Source organism: Hemiscyllium ocellatum, chromosome 4 (assembly GCF_020745735.1).
Source record: "Hemiscyllium ocellatum isolate sHemOce1 chromosome 4, sHemOce1.pat.X.cur, whole genome shotgun sequence".
NCBI lineage: Eukaryota > Metazoa > Chordata > Chondrichthyes > Orectolobiformes > Hemiscylliidae > Hemiscyllium > Hemiscyllium ocellatum.
The window spans coordinates 55,709,732-55,725,476 of record NC_083404.1 but is presented as its reverse complement, the minus strand read 5'-3'; the positions used below and the strand labels follow the sequence as shown (position 1 = coordinate 55,725,476).

The window sequence follows — 15,745 nt, the reverse complement described above, 5'->3', positions numbered from 1 at the left end:
TAAGACAACTCCATTTATGAGGAGGCAGAAATAATATCTTTGCATAAACCTGATTTGTAAATCAGGTTTGCTATAGTCTGATTCATACTTGGACTCAATTTTTCATCCTAGAAGTGGCATGTGTCACTGACATTAGATTGTGAGGAACATGGGATCAGGCAAGTGATACAGGTTGTATTTTGAAAATGATTTGTGGGAGTTTAAGAGACACCTGCACAGAGCAGACTACAAGTTAGCGATGAACAGAAATGATCCCTCCTGTAAAATGCATGAAGTATGAAGCTACTTTCAAACTTAAAATTTCTAAAGTTTGCTAACTGTTAAATAAATTCTCCTTTGAATCCTCACACTTCCTCCAGACCAAAGGAGTAGCTGTGGGCGCCCGCATGGGCCCCAGCAACGCCTGCCTCTTTCATATACATAGAACTGTCCACTGGCACCATTTCCCACCTTTTCCTCCGCTACATTGATTACTTTATCGGTGCCACTTTGTGCTCCCACAAGGAGGTTGAACTGTTCATCAGCTTCACTAACACCTTCCACCTGGACCATCTGGGACTCCTCCCTCCCCTTCCTGAGTTCTCTGGTGACCGACTCAACACGGATATCATCTACAAACCCATTGCCTCCAACAGCTACCTGAACTGCATCCCCTACTCCCAATTCCTCCGGCTCTGCCGCACCTACTCTCAGGAGGACCAGTTCCACCACAGAACATCCCAGATGGCCTCCTCCTTTAAAGACCATAGTTTCCTCTCAAACGTGGTTGACGATGCCCTCCAGTGCATCCCGCACCTCTCCCCTTTAGCCCCATCACTTCTATTTCCACGACAGAATCCCCCGGTCCTTACCTTCCACCCCTCCAACCTCTGAATACAACACATCATCCTCTGCTATTTCTGCCACCTACAAACAGACCCAAACACCAGAGAGGTATTTGCCTCCCCACCCCATTTGTGTTTCGAAGAGACCATTCCCTCTGCGACTCCATTGTCAGGTCTACGACGTCCACCAACCCACCCTCCACTCCTGGCACCTTCCCCAGCCACTGTAAGAAGCACAAAACCTGCATCCACACTTCCCCCCTCACCTCTGCCCAAAGGACCCTTCCACATCCAACAGAAAATTTATCTGTACTTCCAAACATGTCATCTACTCTATCCACTGCACCCGATGTGGTCTCCTCTACACTGGGGAGACAGGGCGCCAATCTGCGGATCATCTCAAAGGACATCTCTGGGGCACCTGCATTAACCAACCCCACTGCCCAGTGGCGGAATACTTTAACTCCCCCTCCCACTCGGCCAAGGACATGCAGGTCCTGTGCCTTCTCCACCGCCAAACCCTCGCCACCTGATGCCTGGAGGAAGAACATCTCATCTTCCACCTTGGGACCCTCAAATCGCATAGGATCAGTGTGGATTTCACAAGTTTCCTCATTTCCCTTTTCCCCCCATCTTATCACAGTACCAACTTTCCAACTCAACACCAATCCTTGACCTGTCCTACCTATCCATCTTTGTTCCCACCTATTGGTTCCCCCCTCACTGACCTATCAATTTCACCCCCACCTTCGTCTACCTACCCAGCCCCATCCTCCCTCCCATTTATCTCTTACCCCGCTTGGTCCACAAGCTTCATTCCTGATGAAGGGCTTATGCTCTAAATGTCGATTCTCCTGCTCCTTGGATATGCCTGACTGACTGGCTGTGCTTTTCCAGTACCGCACTTTTTCAACTCTGATCTCTAGCATCTGCAGTCCTCACTTTCTCCATGTAAAATAACTACCATTACATGGGCATTTGCTGTTATTGAAAAATTGGGATGAGAATGGAAGAAGGTGCCCAAGATCAAACGTGTAATCTGAACGTGGATCTGCCACTGGTCCGATCTTGAACCACATAGTGGAATAGACTTTTGAAAATTGTTGGAATGATTACATTGTCACTGAGAAAATGCCTTGTGTATCTAAAAACTAAATTGAGCCAAATGAAAAGCTCGTGTCTAGGAAAAGTCACAGAATAGTAGCTAGTTTCTGTAACCGCTTTCTAGAACAAAACACGTTGTTACAATGTCGAGAGTGTAATGCTGGAAAAGCGCAGCAGGTCAGGCAGCATCCAAGGAGCAGGAGAGGGGACGTTTCGGGCATAAGCCCTTCATCAGAATGATGCTTGTGGGTCAGGGCTGAGAGATAAATGGGATGAGGTGGGGTTTGGGGAAAAGTAACTGAGAAAGCGATAGGTGGATGAAGGTGAGGGAGAAGGTGATAGGTCCGGCGGGGTTTCAAGTTGGAGGCTTGGCCTGGGATAATGTAGGGGGAGGGAAAATGAGGAAGCTGTTGAAATCCACATTTATCCCGTGTGGTTGCAGGGTCCCAAGGCGGAATATGAGGCATTCCTCCTCCAGGCGTCAGATGGTAATGGTTTGGCAGTGGAGGAGGCCCAGGACCTGCATGTCCTTGGTGGAGTGGGAGGGGGAGTTGAAGTGTTCAACCACGGAGTGGTGGGGTTGGTGGGTGCTGGTGTACCAGAGATGTTCTCTGAAACAATCCGCAAGATGGCGTCGCTGATATAGAGGAGACTGCACTGCATACAACGGATGCAGTAGATGACATTGATAGAAGTGTAGGTAGATTTCTGATGGATGTGGAAGGATCCCTCGGGGCCTTGGATGGAGGTGGGGGATTGGTGCGCACGCAGGTTTGCACTGCCTGTGGTGGCAGGGAAAGGTGCCAGGATTGGGATGTGGGCTGGTGGGGGTGTGAACCCGACGTGGGAGTCGCAGAAGGAATGGTCTTTTCAGAACGCTGACAGGTGTGGGGAGGGAAATATATTGACCCCCCCCCCACCAAAACCAGCCCACACCCCACTCCTGACACCTTTTCCCTGCCACTGCAGGAAGTGCAAAACCGGTGCCCACACCACTCCCCTCACTTCCGTCCAAGGCCCCAAGGGATATTTCCACATCAGTAAGATATTTACCTGCTGAACACTTGAACTCCCCCTCCCCCTCCATCAAGGACATGCAGATCCTGGGCCTTCTCCACTGCCAAATCGTTACCACCTGACAGCTGGAGGAGGAACGCCTCATATTCCACGTTGGGACCCTGCAACCACACGGGATAAATGTGGATTTCAACAGCTTCCTCATTTTTTCCCTCCCCCCCCCCCCCCCCCCCCCCCCCCCCATATTATCCCGATCCCAAGCCTCCAACTCAGCATCGCTGTCCGGAGCCCCTCTGACCTATCACCTTCTTCCTCACCTTCATCCAGCTATCGCTTTCTCGGCTACTTTTCCCCAAACCTCACCCCCTCCCATTTATCTCTCAGCCCTAACCCACAAGCCTTCATCCTGATGAAAGGCTTATGCCCGAAACATCGATTCTCCTGCTACTCCGATGCTGCCTGACCTGCTGTGTGTTTCGATTCTGATCTCCAGCATCTGCAGTCCTCACTTTCTCCTTGTTGCAATGACTAAGATTACTTAGTCTGCCAAAAGATGTTGGTGGCAATTTAAAAACAATCATTCATGAGCATTTGTTACGCAACCCTAACTGCTCATAAGGCAGTAAAGAGTCAATTACACTGCTGTAGGTCTTGAGTTACATGTAGGCCAGACCAGAAATGGATGGCAGTTTCCCTCCCGAACTAGATGACATTTTTCTTCACAATCACTTCATAATCATCATCTCTTAATTCCAGATTTTCTTGTTGAATTCAAATTTCACTACCTGCTATGGCAAGAACTTGAGCCCAGGTTCCCAGAACATTACCTGGGTCTCTGGATTAACAGTCCAGCTATAATATCACCTAGGCCATTGTTTTCCCTTGATTTTTACTGCAGAAATTTACTGATTTTCAACAGTTTCTCACTACAACAGTAGCAAAAAGCTACCCATCAAGTCATATCAACAACACGAATGATATACCTACTTAATTTGATATACCCAGTAGCTTAACTGTGGTGTACCAAAGTTCAAATGTTTTTTTAGTCAAAATGACAGGATATGAGAAGATAAGATTCATAGTTGCACAGCCTGCATGACTGAGTGGCTTTTGTTTTATTTCAACAAGAATTTTCAAACTTAAAACTATGCTGAACATGAAGTTCACTAGATGCTTGTGCCTGTCCATGACTGTAGTCAGATTCTTGAGGTTGGAGTGAAGTTACAGATCAATAATGTGTGGAATATGTGATACAGGGGTTAAAGAAAGCAACTTAATAGTGTGGGACCTGTTCACATTCCATGTAACTGATGAGATCAAGAGGTGCCTATGAAGAAATAATACCATATTGGAGCTATACTAGAGAGACGAATATTGATGCTGATGTTCACCTCAAATGGAATAGGTAGACAAATGGGGAAAAAACCCTAAAAAAATGAAGGTTTGCTTGCTACTTCACATGATTTGTGTGGTTTCCCTATTAAAGTGATTCTATTCAACTTCGTTGGAACTTGTTCACAAGTGAATTGTCATTTTTTTCAAAGTATATCAAGATTCTTGCTACCTAAAAAGATCTTGGAAGAGGCATTTGTCACATTGGGGCAATACTTTTTTCTCTGTTCTAGCTTGAGCATTTTTGTAACACTTAAGACTACTTGGAAGTTTGTTTCCATTAGCAGTCAAAACATTCAGTGCCAGTACCTTACTGTGTAGGTCAACATGGAGAAAGCGAGGAATGCAGATGCTGGAGATCAGAGCTTAAAAATGTGCTGCTGGAAAAGCGCAACAGATCAGGCAACATCAAAGGAGCAGGAGAATCGACGTTTTGGGCATAAGCCCTTCAAGAAACAATCCTGAAGAAGGGCTTATGCCGAAATGTCGATTCTCCTGCTCCTTTGATGCTGCCTGACCTGCTGCGCTTTTCCAGCAACACATTTTTAAGCTGTGTAGGTCAATATGCTCAGATTTGACGGTTACCTTTTTTTTTGGCTCTTCTGAAAACTGTCAAGCCAATGTATGTGCCAATTTTACTTGATTGGTTTTTGTACACCAAGGCATTCAGAGAAAGCAAAACTGAGAATAAGATGTTTAAAAAGAATATAAAACAGTAAAACAAATAAAGATTTTGGATTCTTGCGATGGAGGAATTTAAAAACAAGGAAGGGAGCTTGTTAAAATGCGCAGTTACTGAATCAGGTGCTGGAGTGGATTGTAAATATAGCAATGTTGGGTAAATGGGATTTGATGAAGCTCGTATAGAAGGGCCACTTTTATAATAAACACATCTTAATTATTGAATAAAATTTAATTAAAAATTGGGAATGTTGTCCTTCATAGGTATTGCTTTTGTAAAATTAATATGAATTTTAATGTTGCATTAACTAGAGACCTTTTGCGCTGACAGAACATATTGTTGTATTCTCAACACACCATTGCATTCTTCTTTATAAACCATATAATGGTTATGACAGTAATTAGGCAAGTTAATTGAATAAATATTCCAAAATGTCATTGACAAAATCACATTAATCTGCATTGGTACCTTTTATACTTTTAAATCAGATTGACTGATTCATTTCATGCTGGCCATGCTTGAATCACATTGACATTTAAAGTAGTACGTATTCCAGGTAAGAGATTTGAGCTTTCAACTTTAGTTTTTAATAAGCATATGATATTAATGATGCCCAGGCATTGCAAAGCCAAGTTCACCTCAAAAATGACCTGTAATTTGGATGCCTTTTTCCTGTGAGAAATTTGAAGTGCTGTTAATTCATGTTTTGTTACATCTGTCATGTAAGCATTTGAAATGTTATGCTAAGCAGGGATTTAAAACAAAATGTCAAAGGAACATCTTGTTAGCGTATTCGGTCTGAAATGGAGAAGTTGCAGATGCTGAAGTAAATAAGGCTGTGGACTTATGGTACTGCAGAACTTTTTTTCAGTTTCTCTCTTCCAGCTTTGACTATTTCCCTGTTTTAACCAAGTATTTCCTTTTTTTCTATGCTAATTAGTTCCTTTTTCCATATTAAATATTGAGAGTGTTCTTGTTACTAATAATGTCATTATAAAATCTGATACCTATAAATATTTTCCAGACAGTAAAGGTAGTTTTACCTGCAAGCAAGATTTACTATATTGGCTAACTTTGCTAGCTGCAATTGATGTTTAAAGCCTTAGATTTGTGCAATTTAAGGAAACTTTTCAAGTGTTTATTATTTGTGCTGTGTTTATTATTTGACTGTTAAAAGTTTTAAAATCTGAAGTGATTGACTGCTTTCAACTGGTATCATATCTTATTTTTCCAATAGTTTAGCCAATCATATACGATGGCTTATCTTCCTGTTGTCCATCCATCCTTTTGGCTCTTCCTATTTCTAACATCATCAAAAAATATAGCATCGTTTTCCACATGCATGTCGATGGTATCCAGCCCTTCTTCACCACAATCCCTCTTGATTCCTCCTATGGCTCCAAGTTTTGAGATTGCCCATCTGCGATCCAGCATTAGAGAAGCTTATATTTTCTCCATTCAAGTCTTGGAAAGGCTAAACTTATCGTCTCTCTCTTATAAAGTCATTAGAGGTACAGCATGGAAACAGACCCTTCAATGCAACTCGTCCATGACGACCAGATATTCTAAATTAATTTAGTTCCATTTGCCAGCATTTGGCCCCATATACCTCTCAGCCTTTCCTATTTGTATACCTACCCAGATGCCTTTTACATGTTGTAATTTTACTAGCCTCCACCACGTCCTCTGGCAGTTTATTCCATACACACACCACCCTCTGTATGAAAAAGTTGCCCCTCAGATCCCTTTTAAATCTTTCCACTCTCAACTTTAAACCTATGACCTTTTGTTTAGATTCCCCTATCCTGTGGAAAAGGCCTTGACTATTCACCTTATCCATGCGTCTCATGATTTTATAAACTTCTATAAACCTCATCCTCTGAGGCTCCAGGGAAAATAGTCCTAGCCTATTCAGCCTCTTCCTGTAGTTCAAATCCTTCAACCCTGGCAATATCCTTGTCAATCTTTTCTGAACCCTTTCAGGTTTCACAATATCCTTCCTATAGGAGGGAAATTACAATTGCACATATTATTCCAAAAGTGGCATAACCAGTGTTCTGTACAACCACAACATGACCTCCCAAGTCCCATACTCAAAGCACTGACCACTTGCGATTTCACTTTCAAGAACTATGAACCTGCACCCCAAGGTCTTTTTGTTTGGCAGCACTCCCCAGGACCTTGCCATTAAGTGTGTAAGTCTGGCCTCCAAAATGCAACATCTCACATTTATCTAAATTAAACTTCACCTGCCATTTCTTTGCTCTTTTGTCTATCTGATCAAGATCCTGTTGTACTCTGAGGTAGCCTTCTTCACTGTCCACTGCACCTCCAATTTTGGTGTCCTCCGCAAACTTACCAACTATGCCTCCTATGTGCACATCCAAAACATTTGTATAAATGACAAAAAGCAGCGCATCCAGCACTGATCCTTGAGGCAAACCTCTCCTTCTCCTCCTCCTCTTCCTCCTCCTCCTTCACCCACCTCTTTCTCTATCTCTCTCTGTCTCTCTCTCTCTCCCTCCCACCATCTCACACCCTCCACCTGATCATATGTCCTTTATTATGTTGCAACTAACACCGGTCTGACATTGAATCACACTGCAAATTTTTTGTTATATTTGTGTGGTGAGATGACACCAGAAATCCTCAGATAATCACCCACTGCACATGCTCATCTCTGATTTTTATTATTCTGTGCATACACAATGTTTAAAAAAAGACAAATCCCGTGGGTTTCCTCCAGGTGCTGCGGTTTTCTCCCACAGTCCAAAGATGTGCAGGTCAGGTGAATTGGTCATGCTAAATTGCCCATAGTGTTAGGTGCATTAGTCAGAGGGAAATGAATCCAGGTAGGTTACTCTTCAGAGGGTAAGAGTGGACTTGTTGGGCTAAAGGGCCTGTTTCCACACTGTAGGGAATATAATCTAATCTAATAAGAAATAGTTTGAAAATCAAAAGAACGGTTACTGGACCTGAAACATTCTGCTCTCTATTCACAGATGCTGCCAGATTTGCTGAGTTTCTCCAGCAATTTCTGTTTGTCTTCGATTTTTAGCAACCACAGTTAGAGTCATAGAGTCATGCAGCACAGAAACAGGTCCTTTGGCCCAACTCGTCCATGTCAACCAGGTTGCCTAAACTGAACTAGTTCTGTTTTCCTGTGTTTGGCCCAAATCCATCTTTCCTATCCACGTACCTGTCCAAGTATAATTTAAATGTCGTACCCACCTCCACCACTCCCTCAAGCAGCTCGTTCCATATACGCATCATCCTCTGCGTGAGAAGGTTGCTTCTCCGGGAATCTTTTAAGTCTTTTACATCTTCCCTGTCTAACCTTAAACTTATGCCCTCTAGTTTTGTACTCCCCTAACCTGGGGAAAAGACCTTGGTTATTCACTTATCTATGTGCCTCATGATTTTATAAACCTCTATAAAAGTCACCCCTCAGCCTCCTACATTTCAATGAAAATGTCTTGTCCTATCTAACCTCTCCTTAAAACTCAAACCCTCCAATCTTGTTAACAGCCTTGTTCATCATTTTTGTACCCCTTCCAGTTTAATAACATCCTTCCTATAGCAGGGTGACCAGAATTGTATGCAATACTTCAAATGTGGCCTTACCAATGTCTTGTGCAGCTGTAACATGATGTCCCAACATTTCTTTTTAAAATCTACTTTGCTTGACACATTCTACATTTACCAATATATGTTTTATTTCATTTTTGCTTTATTGTTCTTTTTGTTAACATGTATTATGGGTGTCAGCAGGTATTGCCTTGTATTTGCCCCTGAGATGAGCTTCCAGCACTTTTTGCCTTCTCCAATTTTTTTGATGATGCCTGATGCCGCCACCTGCATCAGCTCATCTGCTGAAACTGTTTATCAGTGCCTTGGTTGCCTCCAGAACTGACTATTCCAATATGCTCTTTGCTGATCTCCATGTTCTACTCTGCACAAATTCTAGGTCACTGAAAACTCTGCAACCTATTTCCTTCCTTGCACTAAGTCCCTTTCACCATTTCCCCTGTGCTTGCTGACCTTACTGCTGTCGGTTCAGTAAAGTATCAATTTTAAAAAAAACTTCTTCCTTATTTTCATTTCGTCCATGGCCCTGCCATCTCTAACTCTGTAATCATCTTCAGCCCCACTTTTTCTCAGATATCTGCAGTCCTCCAATTCTTATTTCTTGAGTATCCTCAACATTAATTGTCACAGAAATTTGAGGGTGCATACATGAGGATCAGTGGTCGGCACAACATTGTGGGCTGAAGGGCCTGTTCTGTGCTGTACTGTTCTATGTTCTATCACTGATGATGATGGTGCCTTCGGATTCAAAGATCGCAAAGCTATGAACTTCCCTCCCCACACTTCTCTAACTTCACTACTTTGCTTTCCTGCTTTTGAAATGCAACATTAAAAATAATTTCTACATTGTTTAATCAAGATTTTTAGTTATCTATTCCAATATGTTCAATATTAGTTGCAATTTTTGGGAACACAGCTACAATTTTAAGTGAGAACTTATTGCAAGGAGGGACAGCTCCGAGATTATGGCATGAGTTTTCACAACATGCAAATGTGAAAAGTAGTAACGATAGAAAGGTAGATAATTGTAAGACAAATTTGAAATAAAAATTCTGTGTTGAGAAACTGAATGGATCTGTGAGTGCGTCAGTGGAGAAGAAAGGCCTAACATTTCAAGTCCAGTTTGACACTTCTTTGGACTTGAAGACTGTAATCAGGAAATTCTTCTTTGCAAAGTGAGAAACACATGGAACAGAGTTTCATGAAGTAGGAACTTTGTAATATTTCAAGGAGAATTTGAATGCTGAAAAGGATGACTATTTTGAAGATGGTTTGAATAGTTTTAATCTATAACAGTCATTGAATCATAGATTCAAGAGCCTCTTCGGTAAGCTATCAAATTACAATATTTAAAAGACATCTGGATGGGTATATGAGCAGGAAGGGTTTAGAGGGATATATGGGTCAAATGCTGGTAAATGGGACTAGATTAATTTAGGATAGCTGATCAGCCTGTTCGAGTTGGACCGAAGGGTCTGTTTCCATGCTATATATCTCTATGACTCTAAGTCTGTCCAACCAAAAATAGACTTTTCTACTTACACTAGTCCCACTTCCCTGCACTAGGCCCATAGCCTTGAATGTTATGACATGTCAAGTGCTCATCCAAGTATTTTTTTAAAGATTGTGAGATTTCCTGCTTCAACTACCATTCCAGACCTTCAATGCGTGCAAATACTTTTCCTCAAGTTCTGTCTAAACCTCCTGCCCTTCACTTCAAAGTTATGTCCCCTTGTTATTGACCTTTTAAGGGGAATAGCAGCTCTGTCCATGCCCCTCATAATCTTAAACTCCTCTGCCAGGTCACCCTCAACCTTCTTTGCTCTAAAGAAAACAACTGGAGTTTATCCAGCCTCTTTTCATAGCTGAAATGCTCCATTCCAGGCAACATCTTGGTGAATCTCCCTTGCACTCTCTCCAGTACAGTTACATCCTTTCTACTAGTGTGGTGACCAGAACTGCACATAGTATTCCAGTTGTGGCCTAACCAGTGTTTTGTACAGCTCCAACAAGACCTCCTGCTCTTATAATCTATGTCACAACTGATTAATGCAAGCATCCGTATGTGATCTTAACTACCCTACTAATCTTTTTGGCCACCTTTGAGAATCTGTGGACAAGCATGTCAGGACCCCTCTGCCCCTCTGAACTACTTAGTATCTTGCCATTTCTTGAATACCTCATTGTCTTGTTACATCTTCCAAAATGCACCCTCTCAAATTGATCGGAGTTAAATACTATCTGCCACTGATCTGCCCCATCTGACCAATCTGTTTATATCTTTCGAAAACATCTAACATCTTTCACCTTACTGTCAACCATCCAGAAAATCTTTGTATCATCTGTAAACTTGTTAATAATCCTTCCCACATTGCTATCAACATTATTTATGAATATCACAAATAATAAAGGATCCTACACACTGGGCTCCAGTCACATAAACAGCCTTCTACCACCACTCCCTGTCTCCTGTCACTAAACCAATTTTGAAACCAACTTGTCAAGTTACCCTGGGTCTCATGTGCTTGTAACTTCTTTATCAGTTTCTCATGTTGGACTTGTTAGAGGTATTGCTGAAATCCATATGACTGACGTTAACTGTTCCACCCTCATCTGAACACTTACTTGCCTCCTTGCAAAATTCCACCTATTTGTTAGGCATGACCTTCCTTTGGAAAAGTCATGCTGACTATCCGTGATCAAACCTTGACAGTCTAAATTTTCTCCTTCACTATTTTCTCCCATAGCCTCCAACAATCATGACTCTTGTATGATTCCAAGTTTGTCTTATACTGGGTAAGTGAAAATGAACATATCCCATAAAAGCCTGTAGACTCTTAATATGTTTTATTTGCAAGTGAACTTATGGCCCAATAATTTAACTTTACTTACAGTGTGTATCCAAAACAAATAGATTTCTTTCAGTAGGATTTGAGATGCCAAGGCATACAAGGGTATATACCAAGAAAATGGGATTAGAATACTTGTGGTTGTTTTTGACCAGTACATGTGCGATTGGCTGAAGAGTCTATTTTTTGATGTTGTATACCTCTGAATCTGATTAACTCTGAAATAATTTTAGATTCGACTGAAAATATATAAATGAGCATGATATATGAATAGATGCGACTACTGTTGCTCATTAAAAAGATGACTTTTTAAATAAATAAGTACATTGTTAAGAGGTAATGTTTTTATTGATACATTTGTTAATTTCACAATTTAAACTCGTGTTTTTGGGATTCCTTTTTTTGCAAAAATGAAACTTGATGAGAGTTGGATTAGACCAGCAATGCCCTCCATATTGGTAAAAGACTAGGGGTGTTGAAGCAGGCATGAATCATTTTCATATGCAAACAAGGGGCCTATTGTCAGTAACACTGAATTTCCCAAAGCAATACATTGTTCAAGTCCTTAAAAAAAAAAGTACATGGTACAATTTGATATTCCTGTGCTTGACCTCTGATCTCTTTCCAAACTTTCAACCCTCACCATGCCTACTTAACACCTTAAAGTTCCTAATCTACTTGCTTGTGAGTCAGGGCTAGAATGGAGGCTTTGGCAGCGCCAGTTTGATGATGATCTTTGGACTTGACCGTTTGGACATGCTCCTGTGCACAGTATTGAAAGTTCCTAAATTTAATTGCCTATTTCTCTTTTTTTTCCCAGCAGCTGTGTGGGTAACTCTCCAAACTTCCACTATTTTTGCTGAATGCTGATTGTTAGGTGGTCACCTTTGAGAAGAAACTTTTATTCTTTCGCCCACTTTCCTTTGGAAAAAGAGCTGGATTTGGCTCAATACTTTCCTTCAGAAGTATTGGTGACTCTGAAACCTGAATGATTGAGCCATTTGTGAAACAATGCCATGGCATGCTTCATTGCAATGCCACCGACTCATTCAAATTGTTGTTCTGGACTTCAAATTCCTGAGAGCTAAATTATGGCTTCCCTTAAGTAGTAGCCCTCAGAAGGCAAATTCCCAACTGGTTACACAAACTTTGCTCCGTTTCTATTACAGTTCAACAATGTATGACATTTGTATCTACTTCCTATCTCTGTACCTCATATCTCGTTTGTTAGAGGTTATAGGTATTTTTGATAGCCTACTGAGACATAAAAATTTGAACATGAACGTATGTCAGTTCATATATCTGTAATTGAAGGTACAAAGTTCTTTAACAAAGACAAGCTGCTGGATTAACCAGCTTTTGTTTTTAGCACTGCATATCTAAAATAGAAGTGCTGCATTTTCTTTTGGGTTTTTCTTGCTTCCTCTTCTGACACTTGGTAAGCTTCCTTTTTTGTGTGAGACAGGCTTGTAATGAGGTCATTTTTACTGAAATAAGGAAGTTGAGGAGAGTTACAAGGCAGTATCTAGCCCACACTAAGAACACATCAGAATTGTGTCTTTATGATTTTAGTTAAAAGAATAACTGATAATTTAAACGTTTTGCAAGCACTGAATTTCTGTCATCTATCTTGGAAGGTCAGTAATAAATGTTACAAATATTCTGATATAATGTCAGTGAGAATTACTGTCTCGTCATTAGCTACGTTAAATTTCTTTAAAGTCATTTGGGCAGTATTTGTTGATTATACTCTAATACTTTGGGAACTGTTAATTACATTTCTGTATGGAAACTTAATATTAAAACTAACATAGAAAGGTAGTGGTAATCAAAAATGATTTATTGCGATTCATGCCACTCTTAGACTTTGCTTTTCAATGGCATCTGATTTCTTACATGCATTAGTAAAAGTAGACATTTGGTGCTACATTGTTTGCATCAAGTCATTTACTACAAGTAACTTATAGCCCTCCAAGGGGATGTCACAAAGAGTGTGCCGTTTGCTGAACATTTGAATAAACAGTAAGAACTGGCTTATTTCATATGTCTTAAACATTTCTTCCTTTTTTTAACAATTGGAGAAATGATGATAAGGCTAATAATGTATGCTTCATGATAAAATATCACAGACATCTGTGTCCAGTATCGTTAAATGCCTGTGTTCAATTGTATTAAAATTCCTAAGATGTTTTTGTCAAGGTTGAATATTGGCCTCTCAGTGCATTTATATAATAACTGTGCAAAATTCTGTTCCATTTAATTTTGAAGCTGGGGGCAGTTTTTCATTACTGATCTGTGAAATCATACTGCGTGTCAGCACTAGCTTCAGTTGCAAGTATGCGCAAAACTTTGCTTCCTTTTCTGAACTATGTTTGATGGAATTTTTAAAAGAACAGTTGACTATCTCTCCTGAAAGTTTCTAATATCAGTTATGAAAAGACACTTTCTTAAATATTTGAAAGTCTTTATCCACTGAGTTGCTCGGTTAGGATCAGAAATATCTCAGTGATATGTTATGCATGTCGATGCTTAAGAGAGCAGGGGTGGGCTACCATGTGATGACAAATTTTCTGCTATTACTTTGTTCCCCACCATGATTCAATTGGCTGAAATTTTTTTTAAGATCTTATATACGTAATGTATTACTTCAATACAACACGTAAGGATAGCTGAAACCATATTCCAGCTTTTAAACGTTAATGTAAGTGAGAGGAAATGTTAATTTAAATTTGCTTTTGTGCTGTACTTGTTGACAAAATCCACATTGTACTAATGGATAATAATTGGGATCATATGCATGGTGGTAAATGCTAGGCAAATCATGTTTTACGTATATGGATTCCTAAAAACAGTAAATATAATAACATTTTAATAGTTTTTTTCCTGCTTTGTGTCCCAGTGGGTAAATAAGTGAAATGGTTTGCTGAAAGTGAACTCTGCATATTTTCAACAATAACTTGCATTTAAAAAGCATAAATAACATCTTAAAAATATCCTCAGGCTGACTTCTTTGGCCCAATAAATGAAAATGGATGCCAATGAAAGAAATATTTGTGGTGTCAAAATCTTGATGAAATGGCTTGATTTTAAGGAGCTGGATAAGTTTAGGGAGGGCACTGCTTATGGAGTGGAGAGCATAAGCCCAATAAGGGTTCAGGGTGTCAGAAGAACAGGTATTGTGGAGAATAAATAAAGTTGAACAAGGTTATAACTATTTGGAAGAAAAAAGGTGGTGAAGGTTTTTAAACACATGACTGACAATTTTAAACTTTGTTTTCCTGACATGGCAAAACCTTAGTGTAGACCAGTAGGGATGCAAATGATGGATGAACAGAACTTTGTAGGTGGTGACCATGGGCGGCGGTGCTTTGGATGAGCTAATGTTTATGGAGTGTGGCCTCTTGAAGGGTAGTGAAGAGTGTATTCTAGTCTGAAAGTAGCAAAGTATGACTGTGGATTTTAGTAGCGGATGGCCCGAGACAACATTGGTGTCAGATGGTGCTTTGAAAGAGGAAGTATACAGTCTCTTGATCTGTAGAATAAGAGGAAACTGATTGGAAAAATTTAGACAGGAGATGTTTTTAAAGTGACACGTTCAAGGACTTTGCGGGAAAAAAAACAGGTTTCAAGATAGGCTGAACTTGCAAGGACAGAGAGGAATCAAGGCTTTGTGTTTTCAAAGTCATGTATGTGGGTGAGAAAACTGGGGTGTGGCATAGGGAAATTTTTTTTGAAGGTTTGAACAAGATTAGGTCCTGAAAAGTTGCCAGAGCAGGGAAGAGACTAATTTAGTTTATTGATGAAAACCCTCTTAGGATATGTGTGTATTTTGGATAGTATGACCAGGTGGAAAACTTGGTAAGGGTTTAATCAAAAACTGGTTGAACAGTCATCCACAGTAACCTAATAGACGACAAGGATTGTATTTGCTAGGAAATCAACACTTCGGAATGAGTTGAAAAAGGACCTGCTTTTGATCCACTGGCCAAGTCCAAGAAGTTACTTGGGTGGAGCAAGGATAGATGTTTGATGATATCCTCCTTCAGGCACACTGTTAGAGGAGATTGAGAGAGGAGGATAAGGCACCTGGGTTTCTGGTTTTGTCAGGATGCAGTGATTGCTGCTTCTGGAGAATGCCAGGAAAGGTGTCTTTTGCGTGTATATATAAAAAAAGTGTACAGCATTACAGACTTTTTAAAACTTTATTTCTGTAGATATTTACCAGGATGTTGCCAGGAATAGAAGATTTGAGTTATAAGGATAGGCTAGGACTTCTTTCATTGGAGCGC

General features: G+C 40.6%; 1 protein-coding gene across 5 annotated transcripts in view; it reads left to right on the top strand.

Moving 5' to 3' along the window:
• The window catches only part of LOC132813608 (CYFIP-related Rac1 interactor B), a 188,509-nt gene that overhangs the window by 59,938 nt on the left and 112,826 nt on the right, over positions 1 to 15,745 (top strand). Inside the window, exon 1 of one of the 5 annotated variants that reach the window (XM_060823224.1) lies at positions 12,993 to 13,093. The exons of the other annotated variants lie outside the window; for them this stretch is intronic. The gene's annotated coding sequence lies outside the window, so the exon portion shown is untranslated. Of the gene's footprint in view, positions 1 to 12,992; positions 13,094 to 15,745 lie in introns of those variants that run through there. 5 annotated transcript variants of the gene reach the window in all.